Genomic DNA, 22,455 nt, shown 5'->3' on the forward strand with positions numbered 1-22,455 from the left:
ATCTGCTCCCTTCATGTGAGAAAACCCAAGTGAAATGGCAGGTTTGTCTTGGTACACATCCATCAGCAGCTCTGGGTTATTGTAAGCGATTTCCCCTAAATATTAACCAGGGTTAGTTTTACTTTTATAGAAAAGCAACATTTGCCACTAGGATCCCACACGGGAAATGGGCGCATATCTTTCTGGTAAGGAGGAGAGCTCAGTGCTTACAGGTGACGAAAGCCATGTTGTCTGCGCTGATGGTGGGGGAGATGGATGGATGGTATATCCTAACCAGATGAAGGGCAGAAACATGAGTGTCCACTCCTGCCCTGGCTGTTCCTGCCAAAGGTGAGTGGCCCTGAGATGCCCTGAGACCACTGTCTACGGCACTCCCCACAGAACACCTGTGATCAGCTGAGTTATTTATAAATGAATGCTAGTGAAAATTACAGCTCTCAACTGAGAGGCTGCTGGAGGCAGAAATACTTTACAAAGGGTGCTCTCTATAAGGCCATGGAAGAGAAGGATGGGCAGTGGTGGACTTGTCGTGGGCTCTGGGTTAACCTTGGGCTTCCCAGGTGGCACTGGTGAAGAACACGCCTGCCAATGCAGGAAACATAAGAGATGAAGAGATGTGGATTGAATCCCTGGGTTGGGAAGATTCCCTGGAGGAGGGCATGGCAACCCACACCAGTATTCTTGCCTGGAGAATCCCACGGACAGAGGAGCCTGGTGGGCTACAGAAACAAAGGGTCAGACATGACCAAAGTGACTTAGCATGTTCGCACCAGGTTAACCTTCTAGTTCTCTGAGCACTCTCCAATCCAACCAGGAATTCACCTGAGGACTCAATAGGCTGTGACCTTGGACAGAGCTTCCCAAGCTGCCTGAAAGTTTCCAGCGAGAATGAGGAAACTGGGCCCATGCACCTGAGGTTAGAGAGAGAGAGCTGGAGGACGGACGGGTGCATGGACAAAGCCAGCCAGCTTGGGGAAGCTGGAGTCACCCACCTGTAACCTGGGCTGAGGGAAAAGCAGCAAAGTTCAGACAGAAGCCAAACCAGGTTACTTGTTATGCAGCATCTCATTTCAAGGCATCAGTGGTGGATGGAGCTGGCTAGCCCAACCGCAAGACACGCACTCTGAATGCAGCATGGTGGCGCAGATGGGCTCATGAGTTGACAGTTCTGTGTGATTCCTTTCCGCTCTGCTTAGAGAAGATGTTGAAAAGCTGCAGTCCACCTCAGCAGCAAGTGCCTGACTAATCAGTTGTACAGGATAACCCAACAATAAAAAATTAAAGGGAGAGGTGAGGCCCTGGAGCAGGTAACAAGACACAGAGGCACCTGGGTGGTCAATTAAAGTTTCCACGGAAGACAGCGGCCAGCACTGAGGTGAAGGGGCAGCTGGGGCTCAGCAGGGAGCGGCTCTGCACACAGGCCCCCCACCTCATCCCACCACTGGGGCCTCAGCCTGCCTGACTGGAGGTGGAAAATGAATCAATTAATAAAAACAAATTACCTTTTACCAAGTTAAATAAAAGCTAATATAAATGAAGCACCGTGCGTATGGCAGATTTACGTTCGCTATAACCATTCCATTCCAGGATGGAAACGTTTTAATGTGATATTAAAAAAGATCAAATTAAACATTAATGGATGCGACACTTGGTGTCAGAATCAGCACGGCGCCAGGTTGCAATTCCAATGACACCAACTCTCTAGCTGTGGGGAGGCGCCTTTGGGGAGGGGGTTTGCCCTGCATCCCTGCTAGCCTGCTAGTGGGTTGGCTGTCCTTCAGGGGTCTCCCTCCCCTCCCCAGACTGGAAGCACAGTCCCCAGGCCCACCAACCCTCTGTGTTTTGTGGGAGGTGGGAGGTCTAGGAAGGCCCTGCAGGATCACAGCTGGGCTTGGTCAGAGCTCATGCGAGCACTAGGGCGTCCTGGAGTGCTGACAGTGTTTCTGCAGGAAATGCATCCCAAGTCCTCTGGTCTACTGACCCACATGGCTCCCTGGGAACACAATGTCCAGTCATCAAATCCGGATCTGGCAGGTCAGGATGTGGCTCACTGCTGGTGCAGATAGGGTTCACATCCTGGCCACTCCAAGACCTTGTTGATCCTCCTGTGCTGTGCCCAGGGCTCCCCCTCTGTAAAGCAGGCACGTGCTCATCTCGAGGTCCTCGGAAGGTTGGCGAGGTGGGGCGGGTATGTGCCGCATGCCCACCACCAGCACACATGGTGATGTGTTGATCTGGAGCTTAGCTTAAGATGCCCTCAAATAATGATGAGAGTGAGGCTGAGTCCCACCCCTTCTTGTCATTGTCCCTTTGGACTCGTTTCTCCCTTCCGCGATGGGTTTCCTGAGAGAAGCGTTTGAGGCAGTTCTAGAAGACAGTGTGTTACTGTGCTGTTGATGTACCTCCTGGTCTCAGAGGTCATCTCCATCACTCTGCAGCATAAGGTGCTGCAGGTACAGGAGGGACCAGGCCATCCTGGACCTGTAGGAGCTCGGGGTCCAGCTGGACGTGCAGACACATGGCGTTCCCGGTGGCCCTGGGAACAGCGACAGTTGCTCGTGCTCGGAGAACTATGAAGAAGAAATCTAGGAGACCTGCTTTGACGGAGCAGAAGTCCATTCTGATGGGGATGAGCTTGAAAGAGACTAATCATCTTGTAGGTGTTCTTGAAATCAAAGTAGATAGCATGCTGGGGTTCACAGTTGATCCCCAATATGGGGTGCAGGCCCTTCTCTGGTCTGGAAGGGCCTCCTGCATTCCCACCATGATCTCAATTCTATTTGCCCCTCAGAAGTCGTGTCCCCCACTCCTTGTTGGCCTCTAGCACAGATGCAGATCCACTGCCCATCTGAACATTTAATTATCCCCTTCATTGTCTCACCATAGTTTGGACAAATATAATCTTCGCAACAAGGATGCAGTGGGTAGATGGGCTGGCAACATGGGGTCCAAGGAGTTGCTAGAATTTTCATGCAGAATGACCCCTGGACTCCACGGAAACTGCCGTCCATGTGAGTCTTCAGGGAGGGGCCCTGGGAGGGAGCCAGTGTCAACTCAAACAGGAAAGGAAGCACCTCAGGCCTTCAGTCACTCTGCAGCTGTCTTAGGAGGGCTCCACTGTGTCCACTGGAAATACACAATCTTGGCTAATCAGATGACTCTTCAGACCAGCCAGCAGGGCGGTAGCCTTCATGGACTGCAGTGTCCTTTTGTGTTAATCCAGGGTCTTTGGGATGTGGCCCGCCCACATCACCAGGTGATGTCCCAGAGCCAGAGCTCAAATGGAGGTGGGCGGTGGCCAGGTCCGTGGGGTCTGGGCCAAGCAGAGGCTTTAAAGCTTTTCAACCATTTTGCAAAATGTAAAAGAAAGCCAATTACACATTAAAACAGAGCTCCTGTTTCCTCTTCTTTCAACTCTATTTGTGACTAAGGGCCTGTGCTGTGCCTGACGCTTTGCTGGCACCTCCAGGACAAGAAGCCTCATTTGCAGGTGAATGGTCCAGGCTCAGTGGGTGCCCGGCCGTGTCTAGGCCCGAGGCCACTCAAGGACCAAGGTCAACTGTGCTGAGGCCTCAGAGGGGCCCTTCCCCCACCAACCCCAGGGGCTGTCTGAATGCCTCTCGTCACTACGTCTAGAAAACGTTGTATTTATGACCATCTAAACCCTCTTGACCACAATTCTGGGGCTGCTCTAGAAATGATGACTATCTGGGCCAAATCCATGAGTATTTTCCCGAGGCAAAATAAATCTATGGCTCTCCATTCAGCTCCCTGCGGAGGATCACGTCAGTCCATTACCAGCCAACTTCAGCCTAGGGGATACTTGGCTCTGATAAGACCTGGTCACTCAGTTAATGCCCATGGCCCTTGCAGGGGCCCATGACAAAGAAAAAATTGGGCATGATCATGATTGGGAGGCCAGCCTGCAGAGCAGGGAGGGGTGACAGGGAAACAGAAGAGGACTCATGGTCTGGAGTTGTCGGATTTTTTTTTCAATGTTTTTAAGAGAAAAGAAAACTGGTTGCATTTCAGGGATGAGATCTGGCTGAAGGGAAGGGAGGCATGCTGAAGGTGACCACGACAGTGGCCACGTATGTGCATCATGGTTACGGACATCATGTTTCCTGAGCATTGGGTTCTTCCCTGTAAGATGGGGGGCGGGGGGGGGGGGCAGTAAGTACAGCACGGCCTTGGGCTGCAATGAGAGGATGCATGGGAGGTCTGAGGATGTGCACCCCCCAACCCAGGCCTGTGTTCTTGTGGAGCCGATGGAGGAGTGGACACCACAGCCCCATTCTGGGCCCTGGGCGCTGGACCCCACTGAGACCCTTTCCCCTTCCCTCCTCACCCTCCCACATCCTGTGATATCACAGGTTGGGGACCTTGTCCCAGGCAGAGACAACAGGTGGCCAGAGGGGCAGGAAGAGGCCAGGCCTGGGCCGGCTCCAGGAGGACAGTGCTCTGGGCCTGGCAGAAATGGCTCTGCTCTTCAAGTGGAAGCAAGCCAGTCACATGGGATGTCCAAGGCTGCCTTGTGAGGGGATGGCGTGGCTCCGCTCTTGGGCTTCACCCTCAATGGAGGTGGCAGGGATGGGGGGAGGGGGGAGGGGGGAGGGGTACTTATACGCTTTAATTGTGGAGAAAAAGAACTCAACTGGTATCCAGATTCTACTTTGAAAAACCCATCCGATTTCGATGGACTGAATTTGTAATTTGCCAAAACAGACTAACAAGAAAACCTGAATTACAAAAAACCCGACACCGTCCCAGGGCAGGCTGAGTTCTCTCTTGGGAACATGAACCCAGTGAGTTTACAGGGGGAGGCAAGGACAGACCGGCCTGGGGTCACAGGCTCCATGTCACCAGCAGTCTGCCTCTGAGGGGCTTCTGTGCAGGTGGATGGTGGCCACCAGGGGAGGACGAGGTGAGTCTGGGAGCCGGCTCCAGCCCTCAGCTAACCTTCGGAAGCAGCATGGGCACATTTAAGTGACTGTCATGGAATGATTTCTCCCCCTCATCCACTCCATCTCCCTCTGATGACCTACTTTAAGTCTTTCATAAGCCAGCACTTGGAGAACTGGGTCATGACAGGAGGGAGTCTTTGGTGATGCATATTCTCATAGACTCAGCCATTTAATCTCCCTTCTTCTGGGCCTGAGACAAGCCAAGGCTTATTATTCAATCTGCAAACAGGTTACTCAGAGGAGAAAACGGTCACTTTAAATGATCACGGCTCATGTTTCCCTATGTCTGGGGATCCCTCTGTAAAAACTCAAGGGGTCTTTTTTTTTTTTGGCAGCATAGCACACAGGATCTTAGTTTCTGAACCAGGGATTGAACCTGTGACCCCCTTCAGTGGAAGCATAGAGTCCTAACCACTGGACCACCAGGGAAGTCCCTCAAAGGGTCTTTAGAGCAGCTCACACACTCAGATACACATGCATACTCAGATCAGCACCATGGGGGCTCTGAAGAGGTGGTCCTGGAGCCTGGGTGTGAGTTAGAGAGGGCCTTGGACACTACAGGCTGGACCATTGGGGTGGCCACAGGACAGAAGACTAGCTCTGATTTCCTGTTTGGAGTCAGTACCCTCCCTCACCTCCCAGGAAGCCCAATGAGCTTGATTACCACGTTTACAATCAGTGCAGATGAAGGGTGTTCTTTGTGAAATGCCAGTGTCCCAGGAGGCAAGCTTCATAGTTCCTGAGAGCAGATAAAGAGAGCTCTTTATCCACAGGCATCTTATCAGCAGCGCAGGAATTTCCCAGATATTTACTCTCCAGGATAGCCAAGGAAAAAAAGAGTCTCACAGTTCAGCATATCGATGTCTTCAGGGCAGGAAATAGTGCTGAGCATCCACAGTGACTTAATCTCTGCAGAGTGATTAGCTCTGTTTCTGATTAGGAAGCTCAGAGCTCCTCAACTCCCTGAGTGTAATTCCTCCATCGACACAATGGTCAGCACCTCACTTAACGCAGAAACCTGTTTTATGATTCTATGCAGAAACCTGTTTTATGATTCATGAGCAGATTTGTAAAGAGCTACAAACTGTCTTCAGTAAATGTTGGAAAGTAGCACATGTGCTGGTCAAAATGAAGCAATGTTTCTTTTAGGTCTTTTCTTGGTGGCTGGGGAGGGGCGTGTTTCTGAGTCTACAGTCTCATCCAAGCGGATCTGATTGAGCAGAAGCACTTTTTAAACAAATTCTTCATTTCTGTAAGTGGACAAGAGAACCACAGTACAAGCCATGGAATACGAGGGAGGTTGGAGGGATGGAAGATGCCTTCCAGGCCAGTGGTCCCCAAGGTGGACTTCTAGGCTCTACCTGTGAAAACTGAAGGGGCTCGGGCTCTGAGGCCCCCCAGGCGAGCCTGATGCGTGCGCGTGCGTGCGCACACACACGCACACACTAGCAGCAGAGTAGGAAGGTGATGCACTTCCTGCTGAATAAACAGCATGTCTTGCCCGACTTGTGTATTCTGCCTCATGCACTTAGGACCTGAAAGTGCTAGTTGCTTCAGTCATGTCCAGCTCTGCAACAACAGGGACTGTAGCCCAGCAGCCTCCTCTGTCCATGGGATTCTCCAGGCAAGAATACTGGAGAGGGTAGCTATCCCCTTCTCCAGGGGATCTTCCCTACCCAGGGATCAAACCCAGGTCTCTTGCATTGCAGACAGATTCTTTACTGCCTGAGCCACCAGGGAGGAGATACTTGGGACCTACCTCCCCAGAAATAATTTAGGATATGCGTTTCTACCACTTTTGTCATGCATGCAATCTCTCAGACTGTCCTGCTATGGATGGCCAATGACAAAGCAACCACAGGGAGAAAGGTGGGGCGGCCAGCCACCTGCTGGACCCTGGAGGCCGTTCCTCCAGCAGTGACCATGGTGGAATGCTAAGCAGGATGCTTGTCTATCTCAGAGGAAGTCATCGCCCCATATGGCAGATCAGAGTCAGATAATAAATGAGCCCTCCACTCCTTGAATGAGAGTGAAGGGGAGAGGCCAGGTGAGGCCTAGCATCCACTGTAAACTTCTGCCCCACGCTTTCCCAGGGACCAGCTTTGGGCCTTAAATCACAGTCCTCAAGGCCAAATCCAAACTCATAGAACTCAAGTCGCAGCCTGTCCACAGCACACACCACACAGCACACGTTAAGGATACGGGATTTTTTTTTTTTTTTTTTTTTTTGCTGCTGCTCTGAGCGGCTTGTGGAAACTTAGTTCCCTGACCAGGGATTGAACCCAGGCCCATGGCAGTGAGACCACTGAGTCCCAACCACTGGAAGGCCAGGGAAGTCCCCCAAGGATACAGTTCTTAGTTGTCCTTTTTCTAAGCATCACTCGGAAGGAGCATCTCAGAGGATAGACACGAGTGTAGCGTCTTTCAAATCACTAAATTTCTGGGTTGGAGATCTTTCTGATCAGATTTTCAAACAACTTTAAATGAATAACATTCTACTGAAAAACACACGCAAAGCTATACAGGCTTTCAATAAGGAAATTTCAAATGCTGAATATAGATGCAGCTGATATTTACAAATGATTTCCAAATGATGTTAACCCAGCCATTAGTGAAGTTTACAATTGATTTTAATGAGAACCTTCACCATATGGAAAGATCCCTCCCACCCCTTTTTTTCTCTCTCCCTCCTTTTTTACCCCTAAAATATGACGCTCCTTTCCTTAGCATCATGGTACCAGCTGTGAGCAGTGAGTGAGCTGTCTGTCAGCCTCTGTGAGTGGTCGTGAGCTGTCTTTCCTCAGACCTGATCTGAGCGGTCCCGATTTCCCCTTTGATGCTGTGGCTGACATTGCCTGAGGCTGGGGCTGTCTAGCAGAGGCCTGCGGAGTCTCTAAATGTCAGCTCCTCCTGGTTCCACCACCCTATCCAGATTCGCGCCCTCCAGCCTCTGACCTCACTTGGCTCCAAGTCCTGCAAATGACTCCCCAGGCTCCAAAATACTCCCCATACTCCCCAGGCTTCTCTCCCCACCTGCTGCCTCCCCCCATTCAGCCCTAGGAGGGAAGGTCCCCATCACCCATCACTCATATCCTCATCCTCCTTTAAGCCCACCTCCTCCAGGAAGCCTTGGCTGATTTCCACTCCCCCCGCTCCACACCCAGCAGCTTTCAGCGGTGCCTCCAGCTTCCAGGAGACGAGAGCAGCTTCTTCAGAGCTCAGCCTCCAACTTGGAGCATTAAGACCGGCACTGGGGCTCACGGGCTGCCTGGGGTTGCGAATGTCTTGTGACACAGAATCCATTTCTAAACTTACTTCCAGTCTCAGGATGACGTCGTGTTCCCCAAGACCGAGTTTATTCATATACTGACTGACCAAATCACTTTTAGTGACACAGGGATGGTTCTCACACTCCTGCATCATTAAGGGGAAAAGCTGGTGATGTGGGCCCTTATACTGGTGTGCTTCTCCCTGTGAGGCAGTGTTCACAGGAACAGCTGAAAACGCCGAGATACTGACAGCGACGTTTCTTCCCAGCGGTGCAAGAGTGGGTGGTTCTACGTTATCTTGTTTATACATTTTTAAAAAAATTTATATAAAAATATTTATTTAAAATTTATTTAAAAGGCCCTTTATTTAAGAATAGTTTGGTTTTTTAAATGAATTGCTTCTTTTAGTTGCTGGAACCTGGGCCGCCTGCATTGGAAGCTCGCAGTCTTAGCAACTGGGCCACCAGGGAAGTCCCAGAATAGTTTTAAATTTACTGAAAAGTTGCAAAGACAGCACAGAGAGCTACACAATGTGCATCTGCTCCTTCCTACTGTTAATGTCTCACCGTCACCAGGTACATTTGTCATAATTAACAAGCCAGTATCGATACATCATTATTATTAGCTAAAGACCACATTTTATTCTGGAGGAGGAAATGGCAACCCACTCCAGTATCCTTGCCTGGGAAATCCCATGGACAGAGGAGCCTGGTGGGCTACAGTCCATGGGGCCACAAAGAGTCAGACATGACTGAGTGACTGGTCACATACACTTTATGCAGACTTCCTTAGCTTTTCCCGACTGTCCTTTTCTGCCCAGGATCCCCATGTGACTGTGAGTTGTCACTCTCCTTAGGCTCCATTTGTCTGTGACAGTTTCTCAGACTTTCCTTGGTAGTTGGAGGATTACCAGTCAGTTCTGCTGTTTGTCTTTTCCACTGTACTCCCTTTTTGTTTTTATTCTCCAGATTCTGTTGTAAGTCCCTGGCTTCAACCATCAGAAATATTGATGAAATCCAATCATGACTAGGAATTTTTCAGTGAATATGTACAGAAATATTGGGAGATTCAGAAGTTTAGGTTACGGAAGTCTGGGTTATGGAAAACCTTGATGTTCATTAACATGGAAAAAACTAGATGACTAAAGTAATTAATACTGTAAAGAGCATCATTTTTTCTTAGGTGTTGATTACCACCCACTGAATAATTCCAGGGATCATACACATGGGCCAGTTTTATAGATAGAAATGGTCAGCTTGCCGGATGCCATCTTCTTTTCTCTATCAGGTATTTGCGCCTGTGGACGTGTGGCCTGGCTACAGTCTGGGAGGCAAAGAGATAGTCTATTGAGAGTGTAGGCAAGGCTTTGTGGTCCTGATCTCAACTCTTTTGGATAAACACCCAGCAGTGGTGTTGATGGTTGTATGTTAGTTCCGTCTTTAGTTTCTGCAGGAATTTCCATACTGTCTTCCTTCTGTAGGGGCTGCACCACCAGCACTGTGTAAATGAGACGATTTCTCCACATCCTTTCCAACATTTGTGCTTTTCTGTGGTCACAGCCATCCTGACGGTTGTGAGGTATCATCTCCCTGGAGTTTTGACCTGCGTTTCCCTGAAGTTACTGACACTGAACTTTTTTGTACACGCCTGTTTATGACTTGCACGTTCTCTTCAGAGATACACTTGTTCAACTCCTTAACATGTTTTAAAATCAGGTTATTTGTTGTTTCTCTGCTGTTGCTATTTTTCTTTGCCATTTAATTGTGGAAGTTACATATGTATTTCTGGCGTTAACCCCTAACCTGATACATGGATTGCAGATATTACCCATCAGGTGTTTTGCAGGATGTACCCTTCATTTCCGAGTGCACCATTGTTTGTTTTTCTAGAGGGAAAGCTTTTCTGAGACATAGTGAACCAACCCCCCATCACTGTGGGTTTTTTTCCAAACTTCCTTCTGAAAAGGCCAAGGCTCGAGTGCCACCAGCCAAGTCTTCGGTTTCCTCGCTTGCTGAAAACCCTTCATCTCCATTTGGATTCCTGGCTTCAAACAAGGACTAAAAATAAACCAAATCTACTTACAAAATAGATGTTCAGTGAGCTAATTTAACAGCGCATTATCTGAAGACGGTTATTATAATCAAGATGGTTGTGCGTTGTTCTACAATCTCTTAATTAGATGTGGTACCAAAAGCTACCCTGGCTTTTAGAAAAATTACCTTTGGAGAAAATGTATGTATTTGTAAGTGTCTCTAGTGTGTGTATATTTATTTTGAGTTGTTGCATCGGACTTGAAAAACTATATTTTGCCACACAAACTCACACGGTGTGAGGCAAAGTCACTTAGTAGAACCGAAAAGCCCCTGAACTCTCAAATGGGACAGATTTTCACTAGTTGAGTCCTAAGGAAGCTGGAGGAGTCACAAGCCACTGAGTTGAGTGATTTTTTATTCTCGCAGTGACCTGGGGCGTGTACAGCCTTGTGTTTGATGGTGGGCTTCGACGGCTTCTATGTATACAGAAACTCCTGGCCAACACAAACTGTGGTTCTGTTATAAAACACCTAAACCCTAACCAGCACCGTGGCCCCACCCCCCACCCCTCATCCAGCTCAGAGTTAGAAGAGCAGACTTGATGGATATTCCTCACCTCGGGGGGCCCAGGAGCCTTTCTTGCATTGCTGTGAGCACTGCATATGGGGAGTCCACAAAGACTTTTTCTTTCCCCAAATCTTGCAGGTGGGCTCAGGTTTCTATCCACCCAGGGGGAAAAAGTCTTTGCACCTAGTAGGTGCCATATAAATATTCAATGAATGATTTCTTTGATATGTTTTAGGCTAACTCATCAACTTAGTAAAATGGAGGGTTTATCCTAAAAGGGAAAATGAAAAATAAGGTAGGTAGGATTTAGTGCTTCAGCAGTTTTTCCTCCCTCACATTTCTTTTACCCAACAAACCCCTGAAAGTCAGCTGCAAATGAGAAGCAGCTCACCAGTGGTGAGAAATGTGAACTGGAGAACCATCACACACAGCCGAGCTGTTTAAACATTTATGTTGCATCCGTAATACCCCAAGTTTAGGGCTGAGCTATTACTGTAATTGGATTTTAATAAGGACAGAGAATTGTCTGGAGTTCCGGTTCCTGCTTGCACCACATCTGAAAATAAAATGCGTGAGCTTCTTCACTCTCCACCAAACGCTTCCTAACTCGTAATTCTGGAAAAGACTCACTTCTATCATAATGTGTCAGCCTCTGTTTACACCCCTCTATAAACTATGTAAATATTTAACACTAATAATAAAGTTGCTTGATTTTTTTTTTTGCTGCTATTCGCACTCAGAATTCTTACCGGGGAGCAAATGACTACCAGATCCTATATGGTATGAGGTTCATTTATGAAGCTGTAATGGCATGTGTCCAATTCTAACTCTGGATTTGGACACCGTGTTTGGACTTCTCATGGACCTGGCCCACTTATACGCATAAAGGTTTCCTCCTCAACTTATCAATAGCGTTCTCCCACCTTTAAGAGTAGGGAAGATTTAGCAAAGGATGGAAACTAAAGAAGGGCACTCCGTGTGGACCTGGGTATGCTGTGGGAGAAGCAGTGACAGAGCTCACCATTGTGCTCTTCACTGTGATGACCGGGCTTCCCCTAAAACACACCAGACTCTGAGTTTCTTGGGAGTGAAGACACCCTCTCCCATCACTCTCTCCTACATTCTTCTTTTCTGCCAACTTTAATAAAAGGCCTATCACATGCCAGGCAGGATGCCAAGTGTGGGTGACACATAGAAGGACAAAACCAGTGCCACCAACAAGATCATTTCCCCCAGGCCTGGCACCATCACTGGTAAACACGTGCTGGTTGATGTGTTTCACAGGACTGGCGAGAGCAGGCTCATGATCTGTGGTCCATGTGGCCCCATGAACAAGACAGGGCCAACTGCACAGCCCAAAGTCAGGATGGGACTCTGTCACTCAGGAGAAGTCCCCTCCCTTGACCTCACTGCTGTTGTTCAGTTGCTAACTCGTGTCTGACTTTGTGACCCTATGGACTATATAACACACCAGGCTTCCTTGTCCTTCACTGTCTCCCAGAGTTTATTCAAACTTAGTCCATTGAGCCGGTGATGTCATCCAACCATCTCATCCTCTACCGCCCCCTTCTCTTCCTGCCCTCAATCTTTCCCAGCATCAGTGGTCTTTTCCAATGAGTCAGCTCTTCACATCAGGTGGCCAACACATTGGAGCTTCATATCCCCCAGACCTCATATCCCATTTCTATTGATTGGACCCCAAAGCCGGCTCTCCTGGGATGACAGCACACTTCTGGTGGGTGAGGAACATACAGAGGTTCATGGTCAGGAATCCGGGATTCATTCTCAATCCCCCTCCCTTCAGCTGGCCAGTAGCAGAAAGTCACGCGGGTTGGCAGGCCTGCCTCCCCAGTTCTAGTCTCCATGTGGCTCCTTAGTCACCAGCTCATGGTGAATTCCAGGACACCCCACACCGCATCAAATCTGCCCAACACGCCTCCCGTCACAGACCTTCCTTCCAAGACGTTAATAAAAGCAGTGCGAATTGGAAAATAATTTCTAGGAGAAACACAGCCTCCAGCCTTACATCTTAAGCAAAATGTTAAAACGAGAAACAAAGAATGCTGAGCTGTGTAATGGAAGAGAAGCACCTTCCCCACACTCGGAGGGCTTTCGATGGCCTGTTTTTGTTGTTTCATCTTTTTCTCCCCATTAAATCAGACACTTCTTCTAAATCAAGCCCTCGGGGTGGAACCGGGGAAGTGATGAGAAGGCGCCGTGTGGATGGGAGGGGGAGCGTGTGTTCCTGTCTCGCTCTGCACCCGGATCAAGAGGAGTGTTACCACCCACAGCCGTTGCAAAAGAACCCGTGTAACCATGCTTCCGGTACCATTTAGGTCATTAATCAAGCTCCCATGGACAGAGACACCAGGGCTGTGACAGCAGATCATTCCACGGCCGGTTATTAAATGGAGGGGCAGGAGGCTGGGTGAGAGCTTGTACTGGGGAGAACAGGGTCACCCCTCATGCCATGTGGGGTCTCTACCAGCCCAACTCTTGTTTGGGTGAGAAAACGCAGCCAAGTGACACAGCAGGGACTGTGCAGCCGGGACGGAACGGCTCTACCCCAGACTTGCTGTGTGCTCTCGGGCAGCCGCCTGTCCCCTCTGGGCCCTGTTTCCCCATCTGCAAGGTGAGGGTGAGAACCACGTGCACCTGAGGGAACCAGGAATTAAATGAGATGATGGACAGAGAGTTTGTACCTCACCCTCAAATTACTGTTTATGTAGCATTAATATCAAAGCTTCTTATCATCAGGGAAATTGGGGTCTCACATCCTTGGCCTTACTAACACTTGGGATGGGATGAGTCTGTGCTGAGGGGCTGTCCTGTACACTGGAGCATGTTGAGTGCCTCCTTGCACCGAGCTGATACCACAGTGCATCTCCCCACAGAACGGTGAGAACCCCAAATGCCTCCAGACTTTGCCAAACATCCCCAGGGGTCAGTCACCCATGGAGAAACTTTGAGTTAAAGAAGGGGAAAGCCCAGGTGTCACATAACCCAGAGGTAGAAATCCTCTTAAGATGGTGTTTAAGGACCAAATCAGCAGCTACTGAAGCATCGCTTCAGTAGCAAATGTGTCTCTGCAGAGAGCTGGGGTGAGCACCAGGTCTGAAATCAGACGTCGAATGGGGATTCACAGAATTTCAGACCCAGACGGTCTCAGGTCAGATGAAGGCAGATGTACCCTGGACAGAATCGCCAGTCCTAGCCACAGAGGTCCCCACCCAAACAGGCTCCATTCTTTAGCGCCACCTGGGGCACTGGGCGCCGTGTCCCTGGGGTGAGAGTGCCCTGCAGGGCATCGGGGAATGATGAGGTCTCCATTCCCAGGACAGCAGTGCCTGATTCAAGGTTAGAACACAGGAGAGGCCACCACAGCCCAGGGTGGCAGCTGAGGTGAGTCGGGAGGGGAGTGTGTCCAGCCCCAGTTTCAAACCCCGGGCTCAGGCAGATAGCAGGAGGGGACACCCCACAGAGCCCTGGCCACACACAGGGGCTCTTGGCTCATTTGTCCAGTCACTTTCTGTCCCTCTGAGGTGAGCCCAAGATACACTGAGTTCAAATGGTAAAACACTTTTCCTTGTGGGAATAAAGGCCAATACTCACATGGAATTAAAAAAAACCATACCCACTTTACCCATAGACTTATGAGATATGTTAAATAACATGACGCAAGTAATAAATAAGAATTGGCCAGTTCATTCAGAATGTGTGTCCTTTTACCCTGGGATTCAATTACCCTGAGGCCAATCGCTATGCCTGAATTCAAGGTAAAGCCTGACATATGTCCGTACCACATATGACCTGTGACATGCGACCTATATCCTTCCACAGACTCTAGGAGAGCTGGGACAGGGGAGCGACCCAACATCTGGAACATCCGGGCTGCACCCAAAAAGCATCCAACATTCACGCTCCCATAAGTGAGCTTGTTCAAGAAAACAGCACTTTCTCAAGAGATTTTAGGTTCCCTTTTAGTGATATAGTTATCTTACGATCTTTCTTCTGTTCCTCTTTATCTTTTTTGAGAAGAGAGTCCTGAACATTTGCAGTTAAGTCTGTAGCTGAAGAGTCTGAAATCAGGCTCCCCAGACTCAGAGCTCAAGACAGACGCCTTTCCGCTCACCTGCAGGGAGCATCTTCTCTTCCCCAGAGGGTCCCACCTGGTCGTGGGTGTCCTACTACCATGCCCAGACTCCAGGACCCCGCAGCCCAGCCTCATGCAGGACAACAACCCCTCCGTTCTCATCCGTGCTTCAGCAGGGAGCTGCCTTCCCAGGATCTGTCTCACCCACTTCTCCAGGTGTACAAGGTTCCCCTGGGAGCCACCAAGCCATGAAAAGAAAATCCATTTGGGCCAAATCACCTCGGCCAACAGACACGCTTTCAGTGGGCTATGGTTTAACGTTATTCTCGACCACCTACACTTTCTGCTGCACCCACAGCTGTCTTTCTGCGAGCAGAGAACAACCCTCAGCTACTTACTTTTAACATTTTCTTTAACTGAAAGTACTTTTGAACCATTTGCCACAAACCACAAGAACAACCTTAGTCCCGAGAAGCCAGCCCAAGGACAACCTGGGAGAGGGACAGCCTGACTCCCCAGAAAGTGCTCAGGATTGAGAAACAGGTGCTTCCAGGTCAGATTCGAGAAAAAAGGCAACGCACACCACCAGGTCACTTGGACAGGAAAGCCGCCTCATGGCGAGAGCAGGTCTGGAAGCTCATATTGAGATGCTGGACTCAGTCTTACTTGGGTCAGAGCAGAATTGAATCACTGTCCAGGCTGGCTTCTCAGGTTAGAGAGTCCACGTCAGGTCCCCTTTATCTGGTTTCCACGTGACTGTCTCACCCCTCACCCCCTCCTTCATCAGCACAAGTCTGGCTAAGAAAGAGGAGTCATGTCGCCAAGGCCCGGGAAATGTGAGCCCACCCTCGCTCTCACCGAGTCCACCCGGCTCACACCTTCCTGAGAAGACTGCAGAGGAGCCGGGGAGTGCAGACAGGTTCTCGTAGGTGAGATAGGCATGTGAGGACACGCGTGTACGTGAGCAGCGGGATCACTTACCTAGGAGGAGAGAAGAGGACAGGTCATTAGCTTAGCCCAGAGCCTCCCCAGCATGCATGGCGCTGATGCTCAAGGTGGACCCTAGTTACCAGAACTAATACCCCAGCAGCCTCTGCATTCTGCATGGCAAAGCATGCTTTCACAACCTGCTTCTCTATGTGCTCTGGGCTTAGAGACAGCTGTTGAGCAGTGAGGGTGGGAGACATAGGCTCAAAGGTGTTGAGATTCAGTCGCTGAGGGGGGCTCCTGACCTTTCAACCAGTCCTCTCTCCAATAGCACCTCCATCAACAAATTATTCTTAATGGGATGTTCAGTGACTGGACAGGTATCCAGGTAAATATAAATAATCGGTGGCATTTCCTAAGGATGTTGTCATTCCATCTCTCCAGGCACTCTTTTCCATCAGCTGTAACTGTTCTTATGCACGTGTGTGCTTGTGCTAAGCCGTTCTGTTGTCTCCAACTCTTTGCGACCCTATGGACTGCAGCCTGCTGGGCTCCTTTGTCCATGGGATTCTCCAGGCAAGAATACTGGAGTGGGTTGGCATTCCCTCCTCCAGGGGATCTTCCCAATCTAGAGATTGAACATGTGTCTCTTATGTCTCCTGCATTGGCAGGCATGTTCCTTACTACTAGCGTCACCTGGGAAGCCCATTGTTATGCACAGAAGGCAGATACAGTAATGTGTCATCTGTTTGACCTTAAGTCACAGGCTAAGGGGACCACCGAGGACATCGATACAGTGAAGCCTGAAACATCAGATGTGGGGAAGTAGTCTGGATGAAGACTCGGGCCACTGTGGGCCACCTCCCTGACCCTGGTTCTATATAAACAGGCCCAGCTGGCCAGGCTTGGGAGAGGACACTGCCATAGAGACCAGGAACCTTCCCCAGGAGAAGGAGGCTCCTTCTCTCTCACCACCAGGAGCACAATCAGGGCCCAAACGCCATGGGTATGTGAGTAACAGCCTCCTGGAGATACATTCAGTGCCCGCTGTAAGGAGAAGTACGTGCTGCAGAACCTTAGGAATAATGGATCTGCCTTCCTGTCTCCAAGCCAAGAGAGTCCACATGGTCATCCACATGGCCTGTGTTGGGGACCTTGACCCACTGACTCAGCACCCAGGCTGGTTTGGGACTTGGGGCCACGAGGCTGCTGGTCACGTGCCCGATGAGCCCATGGTGTTAGGAGACAGGACTTGTAAGGATGAGCTATGAACATTGATAGAAATGCCTCTGCTTGACACCACGGAAACACCGCCACACAGCCCTTCTTCTCATCATAACGGCACTTTATGACACTTGAGCCCCCAAGGCCTCGCAGGTATTCCTCTCCACATCTCCAGGGGGAAGAACTCGTGACAGAATGTGGTCATGTCTCTCGGTATTTCTCGCTATCACTAGTGGACATGGTCATGGAAGTCCCTTTGAGGCGGCTTTGTCATGGCCTGAGATGAAGCCCAGGGAGGTGGACGCTGAGCCTCCTGGGAGCCGGGCGTTCACTTCTCCCCACTTGACAAGGCGGAACTTTACTGGGCAAGTGGCCTGAGTGGCCTTTGCTCCCAAACGAGCTTCTAGTTCAGAGAAGCAAGTGTGAGCAATGGCTTCATGATTTGTAATCATTGTGAAAGGGGCCTCCTTTGTGCTCCTCCTTTCCGATTAGAGTGTATCACTTATTATAAATTTAATTTCCATTTCTGAGCACAGCCGATAACATCCTCACTATTTGACAAACACAGCAGTGATGTGAATGGATTACTGACACCCCTCCTCCCCACGACAAAGCCAGAGGAGGCCCCGCCCAGCTGGGCGACCCCTCCTCTCTAAGGACACACTCTCCTGAGAGGAGAGTGACTGACCTCACAGGGATGGCTATTGTCATGGCAACAAGAATGCTCATAAAATTAATAATACTAGTTATAATGGCCCAGGTGACAACTCGGTGACTCTGGAGCTGAGCTTGGCTCTGTTCTATGGGAGCTGTCATAAACTCCCTGCAGAGAGCCCCCACCACCCGTGGAGAAGACAGAATTGTCACTTACGATCTGGGGCTGGGGGTTGAGCACACATGGGGCTCAGAGGTCCCAGGGGTGGCGGGGCAGAGTCAATCACAGGCATCTGACCCGGGGCCTGGATGGGTTCATGCAGCCCCTGCCCACGAGGTCCATCTCTGCCTCCAGATGTCCCTCAGCATCGCTTTCCTGGGGACAGGAGAGGGCGGGGATTCAAGCATGAGGCCCGGGGCCCTGTGCACAGAGGAGGAGGGCGTCCTGCCAGGATGCTGGTGGCTGCAGGCCAAGGCTGAATTCTGGTTCTGCCACCTCTTGGCTGGGTGACCTCAGGGACCCCAAACACAATGACAACATCTTGGCCTCCTGAGCCAAGTTCAGGGTTTTTCCCGAGGGACCAGGGTGTCCATAGGCCATCATTGCCTGTAACTCCTTTCCCATGTGTGGTGTAGACTGCCAGGCCACCCCTAGTCATGCTGGGCAAGCCTGGAGACTTGGTCCCCATGCCACAGCCCTATACCCAGGTGTGGTGTCTGCAGTCCTGGGCTCAGTGCCCACGGCTTCTGTCCACACCTCAGTTGGGGTGTCCTCAGGAGGAGTCCAGATCCCCAGAGCTGAACTCCAGGGTGAGTCTCCTTTATGGAAGAGAGTTAGGGTAGTCAGGATCTGGTTAAAAACCGAGTCTGGTTTTTGGGAGGTCCTCTGGCAACTGTCCAATTATATTAAGAGTGGTCTTAAAAATTCAGTGGTTATAAGATTGAATCACAATTTTATGTATTTTTTTTGCTGCATGGCCTGCGGGATCTTAGTTCCCCTACCAGGGATTGAACCTTGCTGCTGGCAGTGAAAGGCAGAGACCTAGCCACTGGACCACCAGGGAATTCCCTAGATTCAATTATTTTCAAAGAGGTAATTAGAAGCCTGAACCATACTGTCACCTGAGTTTGCTTACCATTAATGATTAAAATGTCGATAAATTTACAAGGTGGGGAGAGTTTGAGTATATATTTTCGGTCATTCAGGCCAGGACATTCTGAAGGTCCCCCTTCAGCTAACTGTGAAATCTGCCTGCTGACATTGGTCGACTTCTAATCTATCTGCCTTATTCACGTCACCCACTTTCCCCTCCCACGGCTGCTGCCTGACTTTGCCTTTTAACAACCCCTGGAACAGATTCTGCTTTCCCAGAGATTCCTGGAACAACTCCTGCGACGTCATGCAGAGGGAGAGCTAGAATTCTGATGTGTGTAAGTTGCTTCAGTCGTGTCCAACTCTTTGCAACCCCATGGACTGTAGCCTGCCAGGCTCCTCTGTCCATGGGATTCTCCAGGCAAGAAAACTGGAATGAGTAGCCATTTCCTCCACCAGGGGGTCTTCCTGACCCAGGGATCAAACCCACGTGCGTTTGATCAACCCCTCCTATATCACAGGCAGATTCTTTACCATTTGAGCCATAACTGGGGAAACCCATAACTCCAATCAGTTCAGTTCAGTTCAGTCGATCAGTCGTGTCTGACTCTTTGCGATCCCATGAACCGCAGCACGCCAGGCCTCCCTGTTCATCACCAACTCCCGAAAACCAGCCAAACTCATGTCCATTGAGTTGGTGATGCCATCCAACCATCTCATCCTCTGTCGTCCCCTTCTCCTCCTTCCCTCAATATTTCCCAGCATCAGGGTCTTTTCAAATGAGTCAGCTCTCTGCATCAGGTGGCCAAAGTATTGGAGTTTCAGCTTCATCAGTCCTTCCAATGAACACCCAGGACTGATCTCCTTTAGGATGGACAAGTTGGATCTCCTTGCAGTCCAAGGGACTCTCTAGAGTCTTCTCCAACCCCACAGTTCAAAAGCATCAATTCTTCGGTGCTCAGCTTTCTTTATAGTCCAACTGTCATATCCATATATGGCTACTGGAAAAACCATAGCCTTGACTAGACGGACCTTTGTTGGCAAAGTAATGTCTCTGCTTTTTAATATGCTATCTAGGTTGGTCATAACTTTCCTTCCAAGGAGTAAGCGTCTTTTAATTTCATGGCTGCAGTCACCATCCGCAGTGATTTTGGAGCCCAGAAAAATAAAATCAGCCACTGTTTCCACTGTATCCCCATCTATTTGCCAGGAAGTGATGGGACTGGATGTCATGATCTTAGTTTTCTGAATATTGAGCTTTAAGCCAACTTTTTCACTCTCTTTCACTTTCATCAAGAGGCTCTTTAGTTCCTCTTCACTTTCTGCCATAAGGGTGGTGTCATCTGCATATCTGAGGTTATTGATATTTCTCCCGGCAAACTTGATTCCAGCTTCCTCCAGCCCAGCATTTCTCATGATGTACTCTGCATATAAGTTAAATAAGCAGGGTGACAATATATAGCCTTGACGTACTCCTTTTCCTATTTGGAAACAGTAACTCCAATAAAGAACTGCAAATTAAATTCTAGAAAAATCAATGGATGTAAATAAGGAGGAAAAGAGAAACCATAAAGGGACATGAAATTAAAACCACAAACATCAAGCAATCAAATTCAAACCCATCAGTCATGAAACCAAGAGGGAGCATACACTCCAAGCTCAAGACAGAAGTTGTCATCAGTTCAGTTCAATCACTCAGTTGTGTCTGACTCTGAGATCCCATGGAATGCAGCACGCCAGGCTTCCCTGTTCATCACCAACTCCCAGAGCTTGCTCAAATGCATGTCCATCAAGTTGTTGATGCCATCTAACCATTTCATCCTCTGTTGTCCCTTTCTCCTGCCTTCAATCTTTCCCAGCAACAGGGTCTTTTCTAAAGAGTCAGTTCTTCGAATCAGGTGGCCAAAGTATTGGAGTTTCAGCATCAGTCCTTCCAATGAATATTCAGGACTGATTTTCTTTAGGATGGACTGGTTGGATCTCCTTGCAGTCCAAGGGACTCTCAAGAGTCTTCTCCAATACCACAGTTTAAAAGCATCAATTCTTCAGTGTTCAGCTTTCTTTATGGTCCAACTCTCACATCCATACATGACTACTGGAAAAACTATAGCTTTGACTAGATGGACCTTTGTCAGTAAAGTAATATCTCTGCTTTTTAATATGCTGTCTAGGTTTGTCATGCTTTTCTTCCAAGGAGCAAGCGTCTTTTAATTTCGTGGCTGCAGTCACCATCAGCAGTAATTTGGAAGCCCAAGAAAATAAAGTTTATCACTGTTTTCATTGTCTCCCCATCTATTTGCCATGAAGTGATGGGACCGGATGTCATGATCTTTGGCTTTTGAATGTTGAGCTTTAAGCCAGCTTTTTCACTCTCCTCTTTCACTTTCATCAAGAGGCTCTTTATTTCCTCTTCGCTTTCTGCCATAAGAGTGGTTATCATCTGCATATCTGAGGTTACTGATATTTCTCCCTGCAATCTTGATTCCAGTTTGTGCTTCATCCAGCCTGACATGTCGCATGATGTACTCTGCATATAAGTTAAATAAGCAGGGTGACAATATACAGCCTTGACGTACTCCTTTCCCAATTTGGAACCAGTCTATTATTCCATGTCCAGCTCTAACTGTTGCTTTTTGACCTGCATACAGATTTCTCAGGAGGCAGGTAAGCTTGTCTGGTATTCCCATATCTTGAAGAATTTTCCACAATTTGTTGTGATCCACACAGTCAAAGGCTTTAGTGTAGTCAATGAAGCAAAAGTAGATGTTTTTCTGGAATTCTCTTGCTTTTTCTATAATCCAACGGATGTTGGCAATTTGATCTCTTATTCCTCTGCCTTTTCTAAATCCAGCTTGAACATCTGGAAGTTCTCGGTTCACGTACTATTGAAGTTGTCATAAAAGAGAAAAAATCAAGATCATTTCAAAATCACACTATTCACAGGAGCTTCCCATTACAGACAGAGCTGGGTGCAAAATGTAGACGGGAAGATGCACGTAGGCAGCAGTGAGTGTGCCTGGCAGGGGTTGCTCCATCAGCATTGCAGAGCAGGGCTGTCCATGCCAAGGGCAGAAGCACCTGTGTTCACAGCAACTTCCTTCACAGCTGCCCCAAACTGTCTGCAACCTTTCCACTGGTAAAAGGCAAAGCCCACACTAGACCCCAAATCTCAAACAGGGGGCATGACCAGTGGACTCACTGTGGGCAATATTATGATGAAAAAACCAAAACAGCGATTGCCTCTGGACCCAGGGGGAGGGGTAGCCCACCAAAGAACAGAAGAAAACTTTCTGGAAAATGATGCTCTAGACCAGTGGTCCCCAACCTCCAGGCTCTAATGCCTGATGATCTGAGGTGGAGCTGATATAATAATAAAAGAAACAAAGTGCATGATCAATGTAATGTACACTTAATCTCCATCCCTCCCCACTGGGGTCTGTAGCAAAATTGTCTTCCAGGAAACCAGTCCCTGGTGCCAAAAAGGTTGGGGACCATGGTTTAGAACTTGACAAGACTTTGGGTTACTTGGGCATATACATTTTTCAAAGTTAAAAGGTATGCAGTTTTCTCTCTGTGAAAGCTTGCCTCAACACGTAAACAAACATGAGCTTTATTTTGTGAGCTGCCTGCT

At 49.0% G+C, this 22,455-nt stretch overlaps 1 protein-coding gene across 2 annotated transcripts in view; it reads right to left on the bottom strand.

The window, feature by feature from the left end:
- The window catches only part of CDH4 (cadherin 4), a 473,737-nt gene that overhangs the window by 267,403 nt on the left and 183,879 nt on the right, over positions 1–22,455 (bottom strand). The gene's annotated exons all lie outside the window — the stretch shown is intronic.

This window comes from Dama dama, chromosome 23 (genome assembly GCF_033118175.1).
Source record: "Dama dama isolate Ldn47 chromosome 23, ASM3311817v1, whole genome shotgun sequence".
Lineage (NCBI taxonomy): Eukaryota > Metazoa > Chordata > Mammalia > Artiodactyla > Cervidae > Dama > Dama dama.